The sequence below is a fragment of the Sus scrofa genome, unplaced genomic scaffold (assembly GCF_000003025.6).
Source record: "Sus scrofa isolate TJ Tabasco breed Duroc unplaced genomic scaffold, Sscrofa11.1 Contig59, whole genome shotgun sequence".
Classification (NCBI taxonomy): Eukaryota; Metazoa; Chordata; class Mammalia; order Artiodactyla; family Suidae; genus Sus; species Sus scrofa.
Window position 1 is genome coordinate 182,235 of NW_018085257.1, and position 23,772 is coordinate 206,006.

A 23,772-nucleotide genomic window follows, 5' to 3' on the forward strand; every position below is an offset into this window, starting at 1 on the left:
CCTGGTAATGGAAGGGGAGAGACACAGAGATAATGACAGATATTAATCTATCTCTTTCTTGGAAAAGTTTTTAAAACTGCAGTGAGTCAAGTGCTGTGGACTAATCTTCAAGGGCCATCCATGGTCTGGGCCTGTACCGTTTCCTGGATGTGAGAGAGAGACCTCAGAGGTAAACTCATTTTCAGGAACGTACTTGATCTTGCTTGATGGCCTCCTGAATGTCATCTTCAGTTCCTGATGTCTGCTTACCCATCCTGCCCAAGTAATGAGTTGATTTATTTAATTTTGGGATCACCCTCCTTTTGATTCCTATTTATAGTCAGTGTTTATTACTCATAGTATACTTTTTAAATTAAAATTTTACTGTGATAGAATATATGTAACAAAATGTAACATTTCAATAATTTTGTGTACATTTATGTGGCACTAAGTAATTTGGGTTATTGTACAACTATCACCACCAGCCACCTCCAGAATTTTTTATTTTCCCAAACTGAATCTCTGTAACCCCTGAACAATAACTCCTCATTTTCCTCCCCACATCAGCTTCTGGCAATCGCCATTCCATTTTTTGTTTCTATTAATTAGACTATTTTAGGAATCTCATACGAATGGAATCTTACAATATTTACTCTTTTGTGGACTGCATGATTTTACTTAGCATAAAGTCTTCAAGGTTCATTCATGTTGTGGCTATATCATGATTTCTTAACTTTGGTAATGCTGAATGGTATTCCACTGTATGTATAGACCAGACTATATTTATCCAATCATCTTCTAAAGGACATGGATTGTTTCCATCTTTTGTCTACTGTGAATAATGCTGTTTTAAATGTGGGTGTATAAATACATTTTGGCTCCTGCTTTCAATTATTCTGGACATATAAGTGGAAGTAAAATTCCTTAATCATATGGAAACTGTTTAATTTTTTGGAATTTTCTTAATGTTTTTATTTTCCTCCCTCTCTCCCTCCCTGCCTCCCTTCCTACATTATTTCTTGCCTTCCTTCACTTCTTCCTTTTTCTCTTTCTTTCTTTTTAATCTCTTACATTCATTCTTATGATAAAAATAAGATTTTGTGTCAAGCACTTTATTTTGTACATGGTACATTAATCTTCCAAATAATGCTTTAAGTGGTGGGTGTGTGTGTGAGTGTGTGTGAGTGTGGGTGTTTCTGTGTGTTACACAGACATAAACACATAAGCAGTCTGACAGTAGATCCATGGAAGGTACTGTGTCTTATTTATTACTCCCTCCCTACTGGCTATCATGATGTCTCCACTTGGTACAAAAGAGAATGAGCAGTTCCTTATTGCCACTGAAGGGCTTGATTGAAATCATAGACTTTCTCCATGTGACTGTGTCAGTGTTCAGACAAATCATGTTGCATTCCTCCCACCAGATTGGATGAGGCATCAGTGTGTGTGTGCAGTGCAGTAAGACCTGTCTGTACTCTGACACACTCACTCTGAGAAATCATGTGACCATGTGGTAACTGCAATGGTTAGTACTTCTAGGTTCCAGGATTTTCTGCTTTCTTTCATTCTCAGAAGAGAGAAAAGCAGCATGAGGAGTCAGAAACAGAGCAACATGTCCGAGTTCCTCCTCCTGGGGCTCCCCATCCACCCAGAGCAGCAGGGAGTGTTCTTTGCCCTGTTCCTGGGCATGTACCTGACCACATTGCTGGGGAACCTGCTCATCATCCTGCTCATCAGGCTGGACCCTCGCCTCCACACCCCCATGTACTTCTTCCTCAGCCACTTGGCCCTCACGGACATCTCCTTTTCATCTGTCACTGTCCCTAAAATGCTGATGAACATGCAGACTCAGGATCAATCCATTCCCTATGCAGGGTGTGTAACACAGGTGTATTTTCTCATATTTTTTGCTTGCATTGATAACCTTCTTCTTGCAGTGATGGCCTATGACAGGTATGTGGCCATTTGTCACCCTCTACACTATACCATCATCATGAGGGAGGAGCTGTGTCTATGTCTGTTGACTGGATCCTGGCTCTTCTCCTGTGCCTATGCCCTGACCCACACCCTTCTCCTGGCTCGACTTTCCTTCTGTGATGACAATATCATCCCCCACTTCTTCTGTGACCTTGCTTCCCTGCTTAAGCTGTCCTGCTCAGACACCTCTCTCAATGAGCTGGTCATATTCACTGCAGGGGCTGCAGTTTTCATTTTTCCACCGAGTGGCATCTTGGTCTCCTATGGCCGCATTGGGATCTCCATCCTGAGGGTCCCCTCTACTAAAGGGATCTTCAAACCTTGTCCACCTGTGGCTCCCACCTGTCTGTGGTGTCTCTATTCTATGGGACAATTATGGCCATGTACTTTTCCCCCTCATTTGGCAAGTCTCATTACAATGACATCATTGCTTCTGTGATGTACACAGTGGTCACCCCCATGCTGAACCCTTTCATCTACAGCCTGAGAAACAAAGACATGACTTCGGCTCTGGAGATTCTTATCAGAAACAATAACCTTTTCACCACATGAGAATCATCTATCCATGTTCTTATTTACTCACTGACCTTGTCAGAAATGCCTTAAAAAGTTGTGTGTTGATCACCCATGTCTCTAGCACTTTCATCATTGTCCTTTAAATAGTCATTGTTATTGGATCAATCATTTTCCCTTTATAAATATCCCTTGTCCATTTATTCCTCCATAACTCTAAATATATCATTAGCAATAACACACATTTAATTTTTTGCTTTTCAAAGCATCGGATTCCTCTGTTTGTATGCGTATGTGTTTTTAAATTTTATTTTTTCCATGTGTTATATTACTATTACATTTGGATTTTTACAACCTTTTAACGTGTGTGTGTGTGTTTGTATGTGATATTATGGTCATCTCGGCCATTGTTTTTTAAATTTTTATTTCATTAATTATTTTGATATATAGTTGACTATAATATGTGAATTTCAGGTGTAGAGCAAAGTGATTCACTTTTAAATATATTACATAGTATATATTTTTTCATATTTTTCCCTTAGCTGTTATTACACAATATTTAGTGTAGTTCTATGTGCTATACATTTGGTTCTTGTTTATTATCTACTTTATATATTGTAGTGTGTATATGTTAACCCCAAACTTATAATTTGTCCCTCCCCCCATTCCCCTTTGGTAACCATTTTCTATACCTGTGGATCTATTTCCACTTTGTGTATAAATTTATTTTTAACATTTTTTTCAGATACCGCATATAACGAGTATCCTATGATATATGACTTTTTCTGCCTGGCTTACTACATTTAGTATGATAATCTCTAGGCTCATCCATGTTGCTACAAATGGCATTATTTTATTCTTTATATGGCTGAATAACATTCTATTATACTGTGTACCACATCTTCTTTATCATTCATCTGTTGATGGATATTGAGGTTGCTTCCATGTCTTAGCTTTTCGTCTTCCAAAGCTATAAATATTCAGTTGAGCTTCTAATGTTCAGTTTTAGTAAAGCCCAAAACTCTTATGTTTTCAATGCATTATCAAATTAATAAAGTACTTTAGTTCATTTTCTAAACCTAAATAAACTTTCATTTGTTGTGATTTGACAATAGGAGAGGACACAGTAGTCAATCCAATTAGCAAATTTCCCCATTCCAGGAAGACTAATTTTTCCCCTAAATTGGATGTTTGTGTTGAGAACAGTCTATGGCTCTTGGATTAGTTTTCATCTTAGAAATGGGTGTTGTCTTTTCTCCAGAGATCTCACTTCTAATATGAAAAAATTAAATGCAAGAATTTATAAAGTTTTTTTTTTGTCTTTTGTCCTTTCTAGGGCTGCACCCATGGCATATGGAAGTTCTCATGCTAGGAGTCTAACCACCTGCCTATGCCAGAACTGCAGCAATGCCATTTCTGAGCTGTGTCTGTGACCTACACCACAGCTCATGGCAATGCCAGATCCTTAACCCACTGAGCAAGGCCAGGGATCAAATGCAAAAACTCATGGTTCCTAGTCAGATTTGTTTCTGCTGTGCCACAATGTGAACTCCAATTTATAATTATGCACCCAAAAATATCTCCTGCATGACCACTACATGCCAGGCAGTTTTCTACCTTCAGGAAATGCACAGTAAAAAAGCTGTATCACCTCATATAGATTACATTCCAGCACTCCTGCTCCAGCTCATCATGCTGCTTTTTTTTTTTCATATCAGGTTTTAACCTTCTGAATCACTGGAAACTTTACTTATTTTTTATTTTTAAAACTGTCATTATTTCTTTACTGAGATGAAAGTTCTATGGAAGATGGGTTTCTATGCCTGAAGTAAATTCTTAATTTTTGAAGCTGGATAGTCTATGAATAAAGGAGCCATAAAAAGGGGGGGAGGAAGGAGGTCCTATCTTGGCTCAGTAGTAATGAACATGACTATTATTCATGAGGACACAGGTTCAATCTTAGTATTTACATAGTGGGTTAAGGATACAGTATTGCTGTGAACTGTGGTGTAGGTTGCAGAGCTGGCTCAGAACCTGCGTTGCTGTGGCTGTGGTGTAGGCTGGCTACTGCAGCTCCAATTTGAGCCCTAGCCTGGGAACGTCCATATGCCATAGGTATGAGCAAAAACCCCAAAGAGTAAAGGGGGTTATAAGCAAGAGAGCTGGGTTTTAGTTCATAATTTCACACTGTGTGGTCTAGGTAGAGCTCATTGGGATGGTAATATCCAAAGATGTTAGTGAGGACAGGTGAACGATCCATGGTGATACATGGACAGAAGCATGGAGATCAGTACCTAAAAAAATTTAGGTGAGATTGTGCCTGGCCAATTCCAGGGACATTAATGGGGCCTCTGTAGCTGGAAGGGACTAAGTGGGGGAAGGATGATGGGTAATTACATCAGAGATACCAGAGGCCCAGATTTTTGACACATAAGGTCATGGTAATCATATTCATCAAGATTCTCCAGAGAAGTAGAACAGATATGGTGTGTGTGTGTGTGTGTGTGGTGTGTGTGTAAGGAAGAGTGATTTATGGAGTTCTTGCTGTTGTCCAAGGATTGGCTGCATCTCTCTGCAGTGGGTTAAAGGATAGAGTTGCCGCAGCTGTGGCATAGGCTGCAACATCAGCTCAGATCTGATCACTGGCCTTGGAAGTTCCATATGCCATGTGGTTTCCATAAAAGAAGAAAAAAAATGGAGAAATATATGTTTTATAGAAATGACTAATATAATTTTGGAGGTTAGCAATTTTAATGTCTAACATGGAAACCCAGGGAAAAGTTGCAGTTTAAGTCTGAGGGCAGGCTGCTGACAGAAGTGTCTTTTCTCTGTGGGAGATCATTCTTTTTCTTAACGTCCTTAACTGATTGGATGAGGTCCACCCTTATTATGGAGGAAAGTCTACTTTATTCATACTTTTTAGATTATACTGTTAATCTCATCCACAAAGATAACTTCATGCAAACATCTAGAATTCTGTTTGAGCAAATATCTGGGTGCTCTAGCCTCACCAAGTTGACAGATAAAATTAACCATTATAGTTGAGTCATTGGTTCTCAGTCCAATTTGGGAACCCACTGGAAGGGATTCCATAGAGGAATAACATAGCCATACTTGTTTTCGTTAATGTTTCTTTAAAAACACCCAGAGTTTTGGAGGTCTAAATGAAAATCAATAAACTTGATATAGCTAAAATATATCATTTCACTCAGAAAACTGCATATAGAACTACCATATGATCTAGCCATCCTACTCCTGGCATATATCCAGACAAAACTACAATTGAAAAAGATATATGCACCACTATGTTCATAGCAGCACTTTTCACAATAGGCAAGACATGGAAATAACCTAAATGGCCATCCACAGATAAATGGGTACAGAAGATGTGGTGTGTGTGTATGTGGGTGTGTGTGTGTGTGTGTGTGTGGGTGTGTAAGGGACTACTAGTCCAGCCTAAAGAAGAATAAAATATGTCATTCATAGCAACATGATGGAAGTGCATATTCTTTACTATGTGAAGTAAGTTAGAAAGACAAAGACAAACATCATATGATACACTTGTATGTGGAATCTACAATAAGGCAAAAATGAACCTATCTACAAAATAGAAGCTGACTCTTAGACACAGAGTAGAGACTTGTGGTTGCCAAGAAGGGAGAGGAATGGACAGGGAGTTTAGTGTTAGTAGATGCAAACTCTTACATTTAGAATGGATAAGCAAGGTGGTCCTGCTGTACAAAAAAGGACAAAAAGAAAAAAAAAAGCCAAGTCACCTGAGGTAAGTAATTTATCTCTTAGCTGCAATTTCTACATTTATAAAATGAAGACATAAGATTTGCCTTGTTTGGAGTTCCTGTCATGGCTCAGTTGTTAATGAATCTGACTAGGAACCAGGAGGTTGCAGGTTCAATCCCTAGCCTTACTCAGTGGGTTAAGGATCTGGCATTGCCATGAACTGTGGGGGAGGTTGAAGATGTGGCTCGGATCCCATGTTGTGGTGGTTCTGGCATAGGCCAGTGCCTTTAGGTCCAATTAAACCCCTAGCCTGGGAACCTCCATATGCTACAGATGTGGCCCTAGAAGAAAAAAAAAGAAGATTTGCCTTGTGTACCAAGCAGTCCTAAAATATGATTATTGCTTTGAGTGGTTAAATCATATGAAAATCCTTTGTATGATATGTAAATAGGAGTCATAAATTTTTCTCAGAGGGAATTAGGAAGATTTTGGAGAAAGGTAGCTGACACAATACAGCTTCTCTGGACATTTTAACTACTGATGGTGTATTATCCTTGCTGATTTGTTAAGAGCATGGATCTTGGTCAGACAGACCTGTGTTGTGATACCAGCTGATGCACTTAATTGTGTCTTCCTTACACATTTAAATTATGTATACTTTTGTTTTCTTCAGGTTAAAATGTGTTTAAGAATATTTATTAGGGCTACCACAAAGATTTAATTTGAAAGTGCTTGTGAAACAATTGGAACAGTGCCTTGAACTCCTGACATTGGCTTGGAAGCCTGGATTGGACATTTTTATAACAGGGGATTTTAACTGACTCAAAATAGGTAGGATGGTGCAAAGTACCATGAAAGCCTATGACATAGCTTTACTAATTCTTTTCATATGTAAGGAGTTTCATATGCTTTTTAAGAGGAAATGAATTTATTTTCAACTACTCAATGAATTTATTACATTTATAGTTGTACAATGAATTGTTGATAGCTCTTATCTGGTACCATTTTCATAGTTTCATCTTAGTGAATAACAGAGGTTTAAACCTCTCTTGATGTAAAGATGTAAATTTGAACACAGAGACTTCTCAATTCTTGTTGATTCCTCTGTAATCAAGATGGGAGAAAGCTGTTGTTCAACAATTTTTATTGAATGAAGAATAAACGCCCATTGTTTTCATTGTGTAAAAACTTTACTAATATGAGGGTTGGATGTATTATTGAGGCCAGAATTGGAAAGACTGATTCATTCACCAACAATTAAGAAAAATAAAGGGCAATGTATCCAAAATTAAGACTTTTCATAGTAAAAAAGACATGACTATAATCTTATGGCATGTTATTGACTTTGCCCAATTCCCAACTGAGGCAAGAACCACATCAGAAGGGAGAACCAGAGCTGCATGTCTGAATTCCTCCTATGGGGCTCCCCATCCATCAAGAGCAGCAGGACATCTTATTTGCCCTGTTCCTGGGCATACACCTGACCACGGTTCTGGGGAACCTGTTCATCATCCTACTCATCAGGCTGGTCCCTCAGCCTCACACACCCAGGTACTTCTTCTTCAGCCACTTGGCCCTCAAGGACATCTACATTTCATCTGTCACTGTCCATAAGATGCTGATGGACATGGACACTAGGTACAAATCCATCTGCTATACCATGTGCATAGCACATATATATTTTTTCATATTTTTCCTTCTCACCTCAATGGCCTATGGCAGGTAGTCCTTGATTTTCTTTTCTGTGGAAAAGTTCATTTGTGCCATATATTAGATTCTAGATATGTGATATCATATGGTATTTGTGTTTTTCTTTCTGACTCACTTCACTCAGTATGAGAGTCTCTAGTTCCACACATGTTGTCATAAATGGCATTATTTTCTTCTTTTTATGGCCATGTAGTATCCCATTGTGTATTTATACCACGTACTCCTAATCAAAACATATGTCTATGGACATTTGGGTCATTTACATTTCTTGGCTATTGTGAATGCTGCTGTAATGAAGATGTGGATTCATGTGTCTTTTTTAAGGGAAGTTTTGCCTCACACCAGTCAGAATGGCCATCATTAATATGTCTGCAGATAACAAATGCTGGAGGGGGTGTGGCAAAAAGGGAACCCTCCTGCACTGTTGGTAGCAATGTAAGCTGGTACAACATCTGTGGAGAACAGCTTAGAAAACTAAACATAGAAATACCATATGACCCAGAAATCCTACTCTTGGGCATACATCCTAACACTATTCTAAACATTACCATAATTTTGACTCTTCCCTAACTTCTACCAGAGCCCAAAACTAATCTAGAATTGACCAAATTCTAATCCAGTGGTTAGAATTTTAGGAATGAGTTAATGCATGTTTTGGTGCTGCTTAATATCTGAGAGATTGAATATGTAGCCTAATAGGGATATTCGCCTCACCCAATTCTGTCCCATTCTTTGGCATGAGAGGGTCTGAGGATGTTCTCTTAGGGTCAAGGTGAGCAGGAGCTGTCTTACTGGTCATGCAGAACCTTAAAAGAGCAAAAGTATGGAAGTGATTGTAGCCCAAAAATCTCTTACCTGGTATATCTTGGAATCAGCTTCTTAGAAGTACAGTTGGTGGGAGTTTCCATGGGCCACAGTGGGTTAAGGATCTGGGGGTGTCACTGTAAAGGCAGAGGTTGGACTCCTGGCTCCAGAACGTGCATATTCGGTGGAGGTGGCAACAAAAAAAAGGAAAAAAAAAGAAGAAAAGTACAAATGGTAAGTAAACTGAGTATTGCACATGATAACAAGCAGGAACATGTGTTTTTTGAACACTGAGGAACCTAAGGCAGCTTAACAGCAAATTAATCTTGGTTCTGTTGCTAGCTCTAGATTACTCCAGCTTCCTGCCACCTGTCTGTAAGCTTCAGTTTTTCCCCACTTTCAGCCCCTCATACAATTTAAGACACAGAGCCAGAGGAACATCCATCTTTATCCACAGTGATGGGGGCCAGGAAGGGTGTCCTCATTTCTTCAGGGTCAGTCCTAACCAGCCTGCTGGGATCTCTCACATGTGCACCCACCATGGATAGCAGCACCAGCTCTGGGACCTTCTGAGTGCCTCCTTGATCTCTATGTTGCAGAGGCTGTAGATGAGTGGGTTGAGGGCTGGGATGACAAGGGTGTAGAACACAGATGCCATCTTGATGCTGTCCAGGGCATAGCTGGAACTTGGACTCAGGTACAAGAAAATGAGTGTGCTGCAGAGCATGGGCACAGATATGAGGTGGGAGCCACAGGTAGAGGCTGTTTGCCAGTGGCCCTGGAATGAGCAATTGTATATCACAGCACCAGCAATGAACCTGTAGGACACAGCAATAGGCAACACCATGGCAGTCTGGATGAAGGCACAGACAGGAAAGAGTAGGAGTTCACTGAGACTGGTGTCACTGAAGTAGATGGCCAGCAGTGGTGAGATATCACAGAAGAAGCTGTTCACCTCCCAGGAGCTGCAGAAGCTCAGGTGAAGGTGAATGTCGGGTGGACCATAGCACTCAATGCCTCACCCAGTCATGATGCTCCCAGCAAGGCCAGGCACAGATTCCATGACATGGCCATGTGTACAGAAGAGGGTTTCTGATGGCCACATAGCAGTCATAGGCCATGACTGCCCAAAGGCAACACTCAGGATCTGCCAGCCCTGCAAGCACAAACATCTGGAGGGTACAGGCTGCATAGGGGATGGTGGCCAGGGTCAGCAGCTAGTCCACCAATATTTTGGGGCCAGTGGGTGAGAAATAGTGGGTGTACAACTGGGAAAGGTTGGCCAGGAAGAAGTACATGGATGTGTGGAGCTGGGTGTCCATGCAGATCAGTAGGTAGCATCATGCCCATGTTTCCCAGCAGGCTCACCAGGTAGATGGGCAGGAAGAGGGTGATGCACAGGTTTCAGCAATATGTGATGCCCAGACTGATAAATTTGGCAGGAGCACCCCTGGTCCAGGTGAAGTTCTCTGCCTCATCCTGCCGAACAGAAACTGAGGAGAGACAAAGCGGAGGGAGGTGAGGGAAAGGTCATGACCATGATGGTGGAAAAAGCATTTGGTGCTGGTATTAGGACTTGGGTGTTAGTCCTACCTGGTAACAAGATTGCTGTGCCACCTTGGACAAGCCATATCACCTCTCATAACCTTTGTTTCTATCACTGAGAAGTCACATCCATTTAACCTTCATGGGGGAGGAAATCTTGCCTGTTTTAATTAATTTCGTATCCACAGTACTGAGAACATAGCCTGGCATATAGTGCTCAATTGTTTTATTGCACTTTGCTTTATTGAATTTTACTTTATCATGCTTTACAGACAGAGCATTTCTTTTTACAAATTAAAAGTTTGTGGCACCATTTTTCTGTTTTTATATTTAATTAATTTTAAGAAAGTTTTTTTTGATTTCTGCCACACAACAAAGTGATTCAGTTATACATATACACACATCCATTCCTTTCCAGATTCTTATCCCATGTAGATTATCACAAACTACTGGGTAGATTTCCCTGTGCTGTATAGGTCCCCATTTGTATGACACCATTTTTCCCACAGCATTTGCTTACTTTGGGTCTTTGTGTCACATTTTGGTAATTCTCACAGTATTTCATTATTATTAACTTTGTTCTTGGTGATTTGTGATCAGTAATATCTAACACCATCAGTGGGTTCCCTGAAGGTTTAGATGATGGTTAGTATTTTGTTTAGCAATGAAGTATTTTATTTATTTATTTTGCTTTTTAGGGCCACACCCACAGCATATGGAAGGTCCCAGGTGACAGGTTGAACTGGAGCTACATCTGCCAGCCTATGCCACAGCCACAGCCACAGCCACATCAGATCTAGGCTGTGTCTGCAACCTGCACCACAGCTCATGAAAATGCTAGATCCTTAACTCACTGAGTGAGGCCAGGAATTGAACATGCATTCTCACGGACACTAGTCAGTTTTGTAACCTGCTGAGCCACAATGGGAATATCCTGACCTGTGTTTAAATTGGTGCCTAGTTGCATTCCTTTCCACAGTGCCACAATGGGAACTCTAGCAATGAAGTATATTAAAGTTAAGTTATGTCCATTGCTTTCCTTATGCATGATACATTGGATATTTAATAGACAGCAGTATAGCATAAAGATAACTTTTATATGCACTGGGAAGCCAAAATATCAGTGTGAGTCACTTTATTCCTATATTGAATTTGTCTGGAATTAAACCCACATTCCTGAGGTCTGCTTGAATTTGTTAAATTAATGAAGGATGAGTAGGGAAGTGTCTAGCCAAGGATTGAAATCTTCATGATTCTTTTTCCTTTTTTTTTTTTTTTTTGCAATGCACCTGTGGTATATGGAATTTTCCTGGCTAGAGAGTGAATCTGAGCTGCAGCTGAGGCCTATGCCACAGCCATGGCAACACCAGATCCAAGCACTATCTGTGACCTATGCTGCAGCTGTTGAAATACTAGACACAATGCAAAGAGTGAAGCCAGGGATCAAACCTGCATCCTCATGGAGACTATGTTGGGTCCTTAACCTGCTGAGCCACAAGGGGAACTCCCAAACCTCATGATTCTATGTGCCTTCTCCTCTCCATTTTCTCAAAGAGAAAAAGAGGCAATGAAGAGGGTAGAGTCTCCTGATACAAAAGATAATTAGCTATGGGTCTTTAGGTTGGCTGGGAGGCCATCTTCTCATTGGAGTAAGAGCTGGGATGGAATAGTGCAGCAGTGGCTGGCATCTGGGGGAGACAGCCAGGAGGGGAAAGAACAGATTTGAAATATTCCAGGACTGGACTCTTCTTCTCTCCAAGCCTCAATTTTCTCATTTGTTTAATGAGAAAAAAAAAGCTGCAAGGATGTGATGAAATAATTCATGCAAAGCATCTCACACAAAGCCTGGCACATAACAGGCTTTTAATGAAGGGATAGTTAATTAAATTGAATTGAGCTAGATGTCTTGCCTTGATCCTGGAAGGAAGCAACTTTATGGCAACCAACCAGTTTCCAGAAAATGTGACATTGCTTCATCCTCCTGTGCCTTTTCATTGTTCCTTTTGCCTGGAACCCATTTCCTCTTTTTGAGTGTGACAAAAAAACTACCTTGGATGTAAACCTTCCTTCAAATGACCCAGAGGAAAGTAAACTTCTCCCTTCTTTGTGCTGGCTGCACTTGAGCCAATGTCTGTCATAATATTTCCTTATTCTATTGCACATATTACTTATGTGACTGTCTGCCCTGTGGGCCTTGAGCTCTTTGGTTCAATATTAATTCAGCAAACATTTATTGAGTCCTTGTCTGTGCTACGTATGGCCCTGTGATTCATTTTTCTCCCTCCAGGGTCTGGTATGTAATCAGTGCTCATTAATATTAGTTGAAAATATGAAACTGAAAAGAATGTGAATGTTAATATCATGCGGATTTGGTTTTAAGACTGGGTTCCACCACTTTCTGGTGTGTAACTTGGGGCAGGTCACCTCACCTTCCACAGGCTCTTTTCTTGTTGTCAAGTGGGAGATGTAATATCTCTGTAGGAGAAAAGCAGTGTGCAGCACCTGGAGGTGAGTAAATGCTCTTTCTCCTTCCTTTAAGAGGAGTTTAGGAGTTCCTTGGTGGCTCAGAGGGTTAAGAACCTGGTGTTGTCACTGCTTTGGCTTAGGTCACTGCTGTGGCACAGGTTGGATCCCCGGCCTGGGAACTTCCATATGATGTGATTGTGGACAAACAAACAAACAGACTAGTTTAAATTTTTGGGACCTTACCTGTGGCTGGTGAGAATGATGAAGAGCTTCCTCAAGAGCACAGTTTGGATTAAAAAAATTGATTATATCGAGCTCCCATCGTGGCTTAGAGGTAACAAATCCAACTAGTATCCATGAGGACTCATGTTTGATCCCTGGCATCCCTCACTGGGTTAAGGATCTGGTCTTGCCTTGAGCTGTGTTGTAAGGCACAGACACAGCTTGGATCCCATGTTGCTTTGGCTGTAGTGTAGAGTGGCCACTGCAGTTCTGATTTGACCACTAGAATGGGAACTTCCATACGCTATGGGTGAAGCCCTAAAAATAGGCCAAAAATTGATTATATTGCATGTTAGTGAAGTTGTGATGGTAAAATGTAAACTGAGCAATTTGGAGGACAATCTGGCAATGAGCTATGCATACACAACCATGCATACCCTATGTCTTAGGCTGCTTGGATTCTGTCAGAAAGCACCACAGACTAGGTGGCTTAGGTGGCTTAAGCAACAGGCATTTATTTCTGCAGTTCTGGAGGCTGGGATACCCAAGGTCAGGGTGCCAGCATGGTTGGATTCTTGTGAGGGTCCAATTTCAGACTTGCTAATGGCTGCCTTCTGACTTTATCTCATATGATCTTGAAAGACAGAGATGAACTCTTCTCCTAAGGGCACTGATTCCATCATGAGGACCCCACCCTTCTGACCATATCTAAACCTCATTACCTCCCAAAGACCCCACTTCCAGATGCCATCACATTGGGGGTTAGGGCTTCAACATATGAATTTTGAGGGGTGGTGACATATTCAGTCCATAATATCTAGTAACTCCTCTTCTTGGTGTTTTGAAAACTCTCCCAAATGTACACAACTAGAGAGATGCATAAGGATGCCTAGAGTCTTGGACTGTTTGTAATGGCCAAACACTAGCCAAACCTAAATGTTTGTCTGTAAGCTTATGGTAGTTAATTGTGAAGTCAATGTCTATGTATCAATATGGAGAAATCTCATAAACATATTGAGATAAAAGCCTAATTTGTGGAAAAATATATAGTTTGAATGAAAAGCACAAAATATTTTATGGTTTTCCTTGTACACCAAATGTACTGCTGGTTGCTCCAAGCAGAGACGAGGTCCCAATTTAAAGGGCCTCAGGACATCTCAAAGGATTTCATCAGCTTTGCCTCATCTCCATATTCATAACTCATCCTTCTCTGTTTTTCCTTTATTTTTTTGGCCCCATCTGTAGAATGCAGAAGTTCCCTGTCCAGGAGAATCATGTCACAGTAGTACCTTGAGCCACAGCACTGACAACATCAAATCCTTAACTGATAGGCTCCCGAGGAACCCCCTTCTTATCTTTTCAGACTCAGCTCAGGGGTCATCATCTTTTCCCAGGAGAGTTTATGTGAACATCCAACCACCCCACCTCTCATTCTGGAACCCCACCCCCTGGGCTCTCTATTATAACCCTACTTCATCATTTTATAATGATCTAAATGTTGTTCTCCCTCACCTAACTGGACAGTTGGGACCATGCCCAATTCTTTCCTCTACTCTTCATGATACAGAATTTTAGAAAAAAATAATTTTAGGGGTCATCTCCTTCTCCTTGGTGGGGATCACTCCTAGAGTTCAGACAGTGTCTGGGGGTAGAAAGCTGTGGACTTCTAGATCCACCCAACATCACATTCTCCATGAATGTAATCAGCTTGGTGGCTGAGGTTCTGCATCCAGAACCCAGCTGGAAGCAAAGCCCTTGCGTGTTTCCATCTACTCACATGGAAGCAAACACCAGTTATCATCACAAAGTGAGGAGCATCTGTATAATGGGGACCATGAGACTTCAAGGCTTTGAAATTGCTTTGAAATTTTGGGGTGCAAGGAGCCCAAAACATTAGTTAAGCAGTTACTATGCAGTGTGTGTGTGTTCAGAAATCATAGAGTGAGTTCTCCATGAATTTCTCTCTATTGTCTTACTGCCCATGGGGAGTAATCCTGACATCCGGGGACATTCATTTTGTTCCTTGAAGGAAAGAAGATGTAATTCCAAAGAAGGAAGGAGATAAGAAGGTATGAAGTTGGGGCTTGAACTCAGATTTGGCACCAAATCCAATTTTCTTTGTCTCTAGGCAGAGACTCTAATTAGCTCTCTTAAAAGATTATGAAATTAGAGTTGCCACTGTCTCGCATCTGTTGTCTCATCTTTAGATGGGGCATATTGGGTCAGATTGGGGGTTCCAGTCTACTCTGTGGACCTCTGTCACTGGAGTTGCCAGTGGAGCTTTGTTAAAAACTGTATGGCTCTCAGCAGTGGTCAAAAACTGATTCAATTCTTCTAGAGAAGGGCTCAGAAATCTGTACTTGTAGAAAATATTCCAGGTGATTCTGATATGTAGCTTGATTTGGGACCCCATAGTGTCAGAGATTCTCAATCTTTAATGCACTTAGGGAGCTTTTTAAATGCAGATTCTGCCTCAGAAGGACAGGGAGGGGCCTGAAACTCTGAATTTCTAACAAACTCCCAGGAGACACTGATGCTGCTGGTTCGGGTACCATGCTTGGGATATTGAGAGCATAGGTTGTATTGGACAGCATTCCATGCTCTGATGTATTAATTTCCTTTTTTTTTCTTTTTAAGGTTTCAACTGCAGCATATGAAAATTCTCAGGCTAGGGGTTGAATCAGAGATGTAGCTGCTGGCCTGCACCACAGCCACAGTAACACCAGCCTGAGCTGCATCTGTGACCTATGCTGCAGCTCATGGCAATGCCGGACCCTTAACCAGTGAGTGAGGCCAGGGATCAACCCCACACCCTCATGAACTCTGTGGTGGGTTCTTAACCTACCAAGCCACAATGAGAACTCCGCCGTCTATGACATCTTTAGATTTTAGCTTGCTGGAGGGTTCTCAGCCTCCTCCTGATAGCTCCTTTCTCCCTACTGATGACTTTTTTGAGTCTTCCTGTCTCCCCAGGCCCCACTATACTCATGAACACTTTTCAGTGTGGCGAGGCTGGACTCCTGGTATTTATCAGGATGTGGCCTCCCCATTTCCTAAGGAGCCCCTGTTCTTAGCTCTTTCACCCTCAGCACTCAGACATCGGATATGTCTCTTGCTGCTCTCACCATGATGGTGCAGGATTAGGGGGTTGGTAGGACATACCTAGAAGGTGGAGGTGGGTGATGAGTTCTTCTCACAGAGCAGCTTCAGTCCAGTTGTGGGGTGATGATGGCAGGGGGAGGTGTCAAGGACATGCCCCACCCCAGAAGTAGGAACTGGGGACATGTATTCTCCTTGGACCCTTAGGGATGATCTCTATTTGCCTGCTGACTCCTCCCCCTCCCTCTGCTGTCCTGAACTCATTATGGCACAGCTGAAATGAATCTGACTAGGAACCATGCATTTGCAGGTTTGATCCCTGGCCTTGCTCAGTGGGTCAATGATCCAGCATTGCTGTGATCTGTGGTGTAGTCACAGATGCAGCTTGGACCAGGTGTTGCTGTGGCTGTGGTGGAGGCCAGCAGCTGTAGACCCCTATCCTTGGAACCTCCATATGCCATAGGTGTGGCCCTAAAAAAGACTCCCTCTCCACAGCCTTTGTGGATTCCATGACAGCTGGTGGCAGAGGAAAGTCCAGGATGATGCATGCTTTGGAGCCTGGGGAGGTTGGAAAAGTGTGGATTGGGGGGTCCCCATGCTCTCTGTGGGATAAAAGTCATACTTCTTGTTTAGAGGAGTTCCCTGTGCTCCTTTTCCCCATCAATTCCCCCTGTCCCCACCCCAGACTCCAATCCATTTTTTCTTGGGACTCCATATTTTTCTTATGCTTTATGACCTCTTACAAAACACAAATTCTCTTCACATTTTCCTTTTGCCTGGAACACCCAATCTCTTTTTTTCTTTTTCTGTCTTTTTAGGACCACACTGGTGGCATATGTGGCATATGGTAGTTCCAAGGCCAGGGCTCTGAGCTGACACCACAGACACAGCAATGCTGGATCCTTAACCCACTGAGCAAGGCCCGGGATCAAACCTGAATCCTTATGGATACTAATCGGGTTCATAACCTGCTGAGCTACAATGGGAACTCTGATGTTGTGTTCATTCCTACTGTATAGGAAAGTGATTCAGTTATGAATATATATACACATTCATTTTCATATTCTTTTCCTTTAGTTTATCACAGGATGTTGAACCTATTTCCCTGTGCTATACAGTAGGAACTTGTTCTTTATTTTATGTATAATTGTTTGCATCTGCTAATCCCAAACTCCCAATCCATTTCTCCTCCACCCACTTCCCCCTTGGCGACCAAAAGTCTGTTCTCTATGTCTGTGAATCTGTTTCTGGTTTGTAGACGAGTTCATTTATATCACCTTTTAGGTTCCACATTAAGTGATATATGGTTTTTGTCTTTCTCTTTAACACTACTGTTGATCCACTCAATATTATTTATACTGATCCAGACACCTGGCCTGGGGCACACACAATCAATAACATTAACATGAATATTCTTTTTATGTCAATCCAATATACGGACAACCCACCATACTGCTGACTGGGGAAGTTCCTTGGTGGTTCCTCAGGTTAAGCAACTGGCTTTGTCACTGCTGTGGCATATTCCTGGCCTGTGCCCACCCCCAAAAAAAGGATGGTCTGGAAAATATTACCAGTGCCTTGCAAGGAGGTGCTTTTGCCATTATCCAAAGTTAGTGTGTTCATACCTGATGAGCCTATGAATGTATCATTTTATTAAATCATGTAAGGGCACAAGTTACTATCCTGAGTCCCCAGCCTAGGAGACTTCTTAAGTGATTCAGATCATGGGCTTGTGGTGGAAACATTTGTTACTTGCTTTGGAAATCATTATCCTAATCTGTGTTTTTTTTGCATGAGTTACACTGTTGCTGTGATACCTGCCTCCAAATGCAGCCAGACAGCCACCAAAGGAGCCACCTCCAAGCCAGTGACACCCCTTGCTGACCATTCAGGGTATATTGCAGAAGAGGGAGATATGTGAGATCATAGGAGCTGGTCACCAGAGTGTTGGCATCACCAAGTCAAATTTCGGTCTGTCCACCTATGGGCAGTAAAGCCTCTCCTGACCCTGGGTTGTGGTGAAGGAAAGGGCAGCATTTGTTGTGGGGTGCCAAGGTGGCTAATACTCAAATAACCCAGTGGGTGGGGAGTTCCCATCATGTTTCAGTGGAAATGAATCTGACTAGTAACCTTGGGGATGCAGGTTTGCTCCATGGCTTCACTCAGTGTGTTATGGATCCAGTGTTGCAGTGAGCTGTGGTGTAGGTCACAGATGCACTTGGATCCTGCATTGCAGTGGCTGTGACATAGGCCAGAGGCTACAGCTGCCATTTGACCCCCTAGCCTGGGAACTTCCATATGCCACAGGTGTGGCCCTAAAAACAAAAACAAAACAAAACAAAACCCAATGGCTTTTAGTGAAAGGCTTTTAAAGACAGAGTGAGGGAGAGGGTTGCAGGTGCAGGACCACCTGGGGGACATTGTTCTGATTGGTTGGTCATGAGGTAATCAGGAGTCAACATCATCAGCCTTGGGTTCCACCCAGTCCACATGCTTGTCTTGAGAAAGCAGTTAACTTTTCCCACCTGTTAGGGGTTTCAGTGTTTGCCAAGCAGCTCAAATGATTCGGCTCAGAATATTACCTGTAGCCCTTGAGGAGGAACTAAAAATCCTTGACTTGGTTTCATGGCTAAATCATTATTTTTTGTCTGGCTTGATTATTTCCTTTCTTTCTGTGTTTTCCTCACTTCTCTGATTAAATATATTCTTTGGAACTCAGGTAAGGCCTAGGAGGCTAACATTTGTCTACAAACCAGCAGAAGGCCAAGGATGTGGAATGGAGCAGGGGAGGGGGGACTTTCCCAGGAAGACCCCCTAGGGTCCTGTTCAGTTTCATCCAGAGAGGACAGAGAGAACAAAGAGGTGACTGATGATTGATCAGCAAGTTGGGCTTGGCTGATTGGAGGTACATTTACCCCACCTGTGTCCTTGAAATGTTCAATCTGCCCTGGGTTCCCAGGCTGGGAGCCATTTTTGAGGAGGCAGCCTTGAAGGAAAAGTGTGTTGCTGAGGCTCTCTGGACAACATGCATGTCTGAACCCACTGAAGGACTCTGTAAAAGCTTTCAAGATCCTAGCCAGCAGGGGTGGAGAGCTGATTTTGGCTACCAAGACAAGCCTTGTAGGTAAGTTGCCTTGCTTATGAAGACTGCCTCCTACCATTCTGGGGCAGGGGGATGGTGGCTGACTTTTTTGCAGGGCCAGTTTGTGAACAGACAGCCTGGTTTTCTGCCCCCCTCCTCCATGGCAACTGAATTATTCTTTGTGTGAATGGAGAGGCTTGTGTGTGGGTGTTTTTCCTGTCCTCTTGATCTTTCATAAGCATCTTCCCTAATATATTTTCCCCTAATTATGTTTTTGCATTTGTTTATTGTGGGACTGAACTGATACTAGAGTTAACAGAAAATTTTCAGCAATTGTGTGCTTTTTCATGTGGTTTCCACTCTTTGGTTATTATGAATAGTGCTGCTAAGAATCTTCATGTACAGGCTTTTATGTGGACATAGTTTTCTTAGTTATACACCTAGGAATGGAATTCCTGGTTGGTGTGGTAACTCTATGTTTGAACATTTTGAGAAACTGCCCATGTTTTCCTAATTGGCTGCATTGTTTCAACTTCTTAGTACAAATATAGAAGGGTTCACCCTCCTCTTATTCCTTGCTAACATTTTGATATTGTCCAGTAATTTCTTTTTACAATTTAATCATCCTAGTGGAAGTGAAGTGGTATCTCATTGTGATTTTGATTCATATTTCCTGATGATTAATGATGCTAAGTATTGTTCATGTGCTAATTGGCCAATTGTATTTTTTTTAATTTGGAAAAATCTCTCTTTAAATCCTTTGCACATTTCAAAATTGGGTTATTATTCTTTTTGTTGAAGTGTAAGAATCCTTCCTATATTCTTATGCAAATATCTTATCAACTATGTGTGTGTGTATATAACTCCATTCATCTGTTGGTGGACACTTAGGTTGCTTCCATATCTTGGCAATTGTAAATAATGCTGCTATAAATATTGGGGTGCATGTATCTTTTTGAATTAGTTTTTTTTGGGGGGTTACATAAAAAGAGTGGAATTGTTGGGTCATATGGTAGTTCTATTTTAGTTTTTGGAGAAACTACTATACTGTTTTCCATAATGGCTGCACCAACTTACAGTCTCTCCAACAGTGTACTGGGATTCCCTTTTCTCCATGTCCTTGCCAACATTTGTTATTTACATTCTTTCTGATGACAACCATTCTGACAAGTGTGAGGTGATATCTCATTGCAGTTTGATTTGCATTTCTCTGATGATTAGTGATGTTGAGCATCTTTTCATGTGAAGTACTAAGCATGAATTAGTACTTAGTTACTTAGTTTGCAGTAAGTTTTGAAATCAGGAAGTATGAGTCGACTAATTTTAGCCTTCTTTTTCCAGAATGTATTGGTTATTCTGGTTCTATTGCATTTCCATGTGAATCTTAGGATTGGCTTGTCATTTTCTGCAAAATATATAGCTGAGATATTTAATGGGGATTGTATTGAATTCAGAGCATTTATTATTTCTACTAGGTATTTGTGGGGATTGATTTCTTAAGAATTTAAAAATATAGAGCATCTGCCATATACAAGTAGATATGATTTTCCTTCTTTACAATCTAGATGCCTTCTATTTCCTTTTACTTAGACGTGCTGATTGGAACCTCTAGCACAATATTAAATGGAAGTGGCAAGAGTTATTGTTCTTCTTGATCCTAGGAGGGCAGGAATAGGAAGACTAGCTAAAGGGATCGTGGAGCTCACAAGTAAAAGAGATCCTGTCTAATGATTAGAGTGGCTGGTGTGGGAGGGTACTTTTTGAAGATGACATGGTACTTAAACTAGGTGGGCTTGCAGTAAAGCACCACAGAGGAGGAAATAATATTAGAACGAAAGGCCCTGAGGGAAAATGTATATGCTATATGTGAGTGAATGAGAGCCTGTTATAGTCAGCATCTGGCTTTGAATAATTATGGGACCTGAAATGGGCAGGAAACACCTTTTTTTTTGGCCACGCCCATGGCATGTGGTAATTCCTGGGCAGGAATTAAACCTGTGTTGTATTTGTAACCTGTACCACAGTTGTGGCTTAACCCACTGCACCATGAGGGAAGTTCTAGGAAATTCTGGAAGAGAGTTAGATGTGTAAGGAGCAGAGCCAATTAAATATATAATATCATTCTAAAAGTCATGTACTGTTTCAGTAAAAGGAAAAACAACACTCTGGAGTTACTTGGTGGCACAGTGGGTTAAAGATATGGTGTTGTCACTGCTATGGCTTAGGTCACTACTGTGCCATGGGTTTGATGTCTGGCCTGGGAACTTCCACATTATGTGGGTGTAGCCACTAAATAAATAAATAACATACCACAAACTAAAAGCTGAATTATATACCTTAAAATGAATTTTATGTTATATAAATTACATCTCAGTAAGACTCTTCTTAAAAAATAACACATCTCACTGAAATGAAAAAACTGTTTATTACCAACATGAAACTCTCCACAGAGAAGGAGTTCCAATGATAACACTGGCAGAAGAGTCACAAGGAGGAATTTTTTTTATCGGTTTCATTTTTGTAAACTGAAAACCCATTTACGTAAACAAATCAAAAAGAAAACTGAAGGATGAAAAGTTACTGGGGATAGTTTGCACTAGGAGTAGGAGAGTGCAAATTTTAAATCTTTAATATAAAGATAACTTACACAAGTCTTTAAAAGAGTCAAACAACATGAAAAAATTATTAAGAAGAATAAAAACTTGTATTTATGGGGAGTTCCCATCATGGTGCAGCCAAAATGAAACTGACTAGGAACCATGAGGTTGCAGGTTCGATTCCTGGCCTTGCTAATTGGATTAAGGATTGGGTGATGCCTTGAGCTGCGGTGTAGGTCACAGATGTGGCTTGGATCCTGTGTTCCTGTATCTGTGGTATAGGCTGGCAGCTGTATCTCTGATTTGATCCCTAGACTGGGAACCTCCATATGCCATTGGTGTAGACCTAAAAAACAAAAATAAAATAAAATAAAAAAGATAAAATAAAATGTATATACAGCCTTATGAAAACAATCAGTAAGGCAAAAATTCAAACAAATGAAAAGAAGTACCATTTTTTACCTTATCATATTTATAACAATTGAGTGAAAAATTGGAACACAAGAGTTCCCATCATGGCTCAGTGGTTAATGAATCTGATAGGAACCATGAACTTGGGGATTCAATCCCTGGCCTTGATCAGTGCGTTAATGATCTGGCATTGCCCTGAGCTGCGGTGTAGGTCACAGATGCAGCTTGGATCCCGCATTGCTGTGGCTGTGTTGTAGGCAGGCAGCTACAGCTCTAATTAGACCCCTAGCCTTGGAACTTCCTTATGCCAAGGGTGCAGCCCTAGAAAAGACAAAAAGACAAAAAAAATTGGAACACAAAGAATGCAGAGAAAGAATCACTCCCATAAGGCCATCAGTTGGGATGTAAATCAATAACAGTGTTTTTTCCCTTCATTAACAGTTTTGTAAACTATTTTAGCAACATGTATCAGAGCCTGAAAAGTGCTCCACATGGCAACTCCACATCTTCAGATTTATTGCAAGGATATGGGAAAAATCTCTCTCTCTCCATGGTTTATTCACAATGGTCTTCACTGTATTATTATGTATAATATCATGGATAATTAGAAAGATCTAATTACCCAAAATTGAATATTATATTAAAAATGGAAGCTGCTTCTACTATGATATTAATTATGAGACTTTATAAAAACATAACAGTGTGGATAACAATAATGTGGAAAGCATACATGGTTTAACATTATGTGAAAAATTGTCATCTTCGCAATATAAAATAAATACACAGAGAAAAGGTCCCTAAGAATTTGTTTGAAGTATGCACAGTTGTTTCTTTCAAGGAAGGATTTGAAAAAATTCTTTATATTTTAGACATTCATGATAATGACATGAATGATTTTTCAGTTGGAGAAAAGAAAATGAACCAGTGTTTAAAAAAAATAAATATTGACCACAGCTAACAAAAACAAAATCACTTAGCAGAGACAAAGATCTAAGCCCAGATATCTGATCTTGGACACATCTCTTCATCTTTCTTTCATTTTCTAGACTATTCTGGCCCTCCCAAGCCACACATAGATTCTGCCTACTTGGTGTGATTGTCTCCATGTTGATGCCAGTCCCCATGAGTGAGTTTCTTCTTAGGAAGTGTCAGAATTGGTTCCAAAGACCAGTGAGTTGGCTGAGGTCCTGACATGCCTAGTCTTGCCAGAATTTGTGGCTCTTGGGGAAGAATTTATAGTCCTACACTATGCTTCTATTGGGTTTCCTTCTAGAAGCCAAATGCTTCCTGGTATTTTTAATGTTCCCAACTCTGGGTTGAATCTGCCTGGATTCATATACCCACACATCAAGTCACCCTTTAGGGACTGCTGGTCACTCCCTCTCTCCAGACTATAGTTCTGACCTTGGTCTGTTGGCCCCATTTCAGTCCTGCAAAAGCCTAGGTCTTCATTTGCTTGCATTTGCTTGGAAGACAAAGCCTCCTGTCTTGAATGAGGTTTTCACATTTATATTGGGCACATGGAGGGAAGAAACACATTGAAAATCTGGGCCTGTGCTTTAGGGAAGGACTTTTTATGGGGTGGAATATCTTCCATACCCAACAAGTCTGCACAAGGCCTCCTTCATG

General features: G+C 41.1%; 2 pseudogenes; one reads left to right on the forward strand and one right to left on the reverse strand.

The window, feature by feature from the left end:
* The first annotated feature begins 1,567 nt into the window (after nt 1-1,567).
* On the forward strand, nt 1,568-2,508 carry LOC100739046 (annotated as a pseudogene).
* Nucleotides 2,509-9,244: 6,736 nt separating this feature from the next.
* LOC100739003 lies at nt 9,245-10,043 on the reverse strand (annotated as a pseudogene).
* Nucleotides 10,044-23,772: the final 13,729 nt, after the last annotated feature.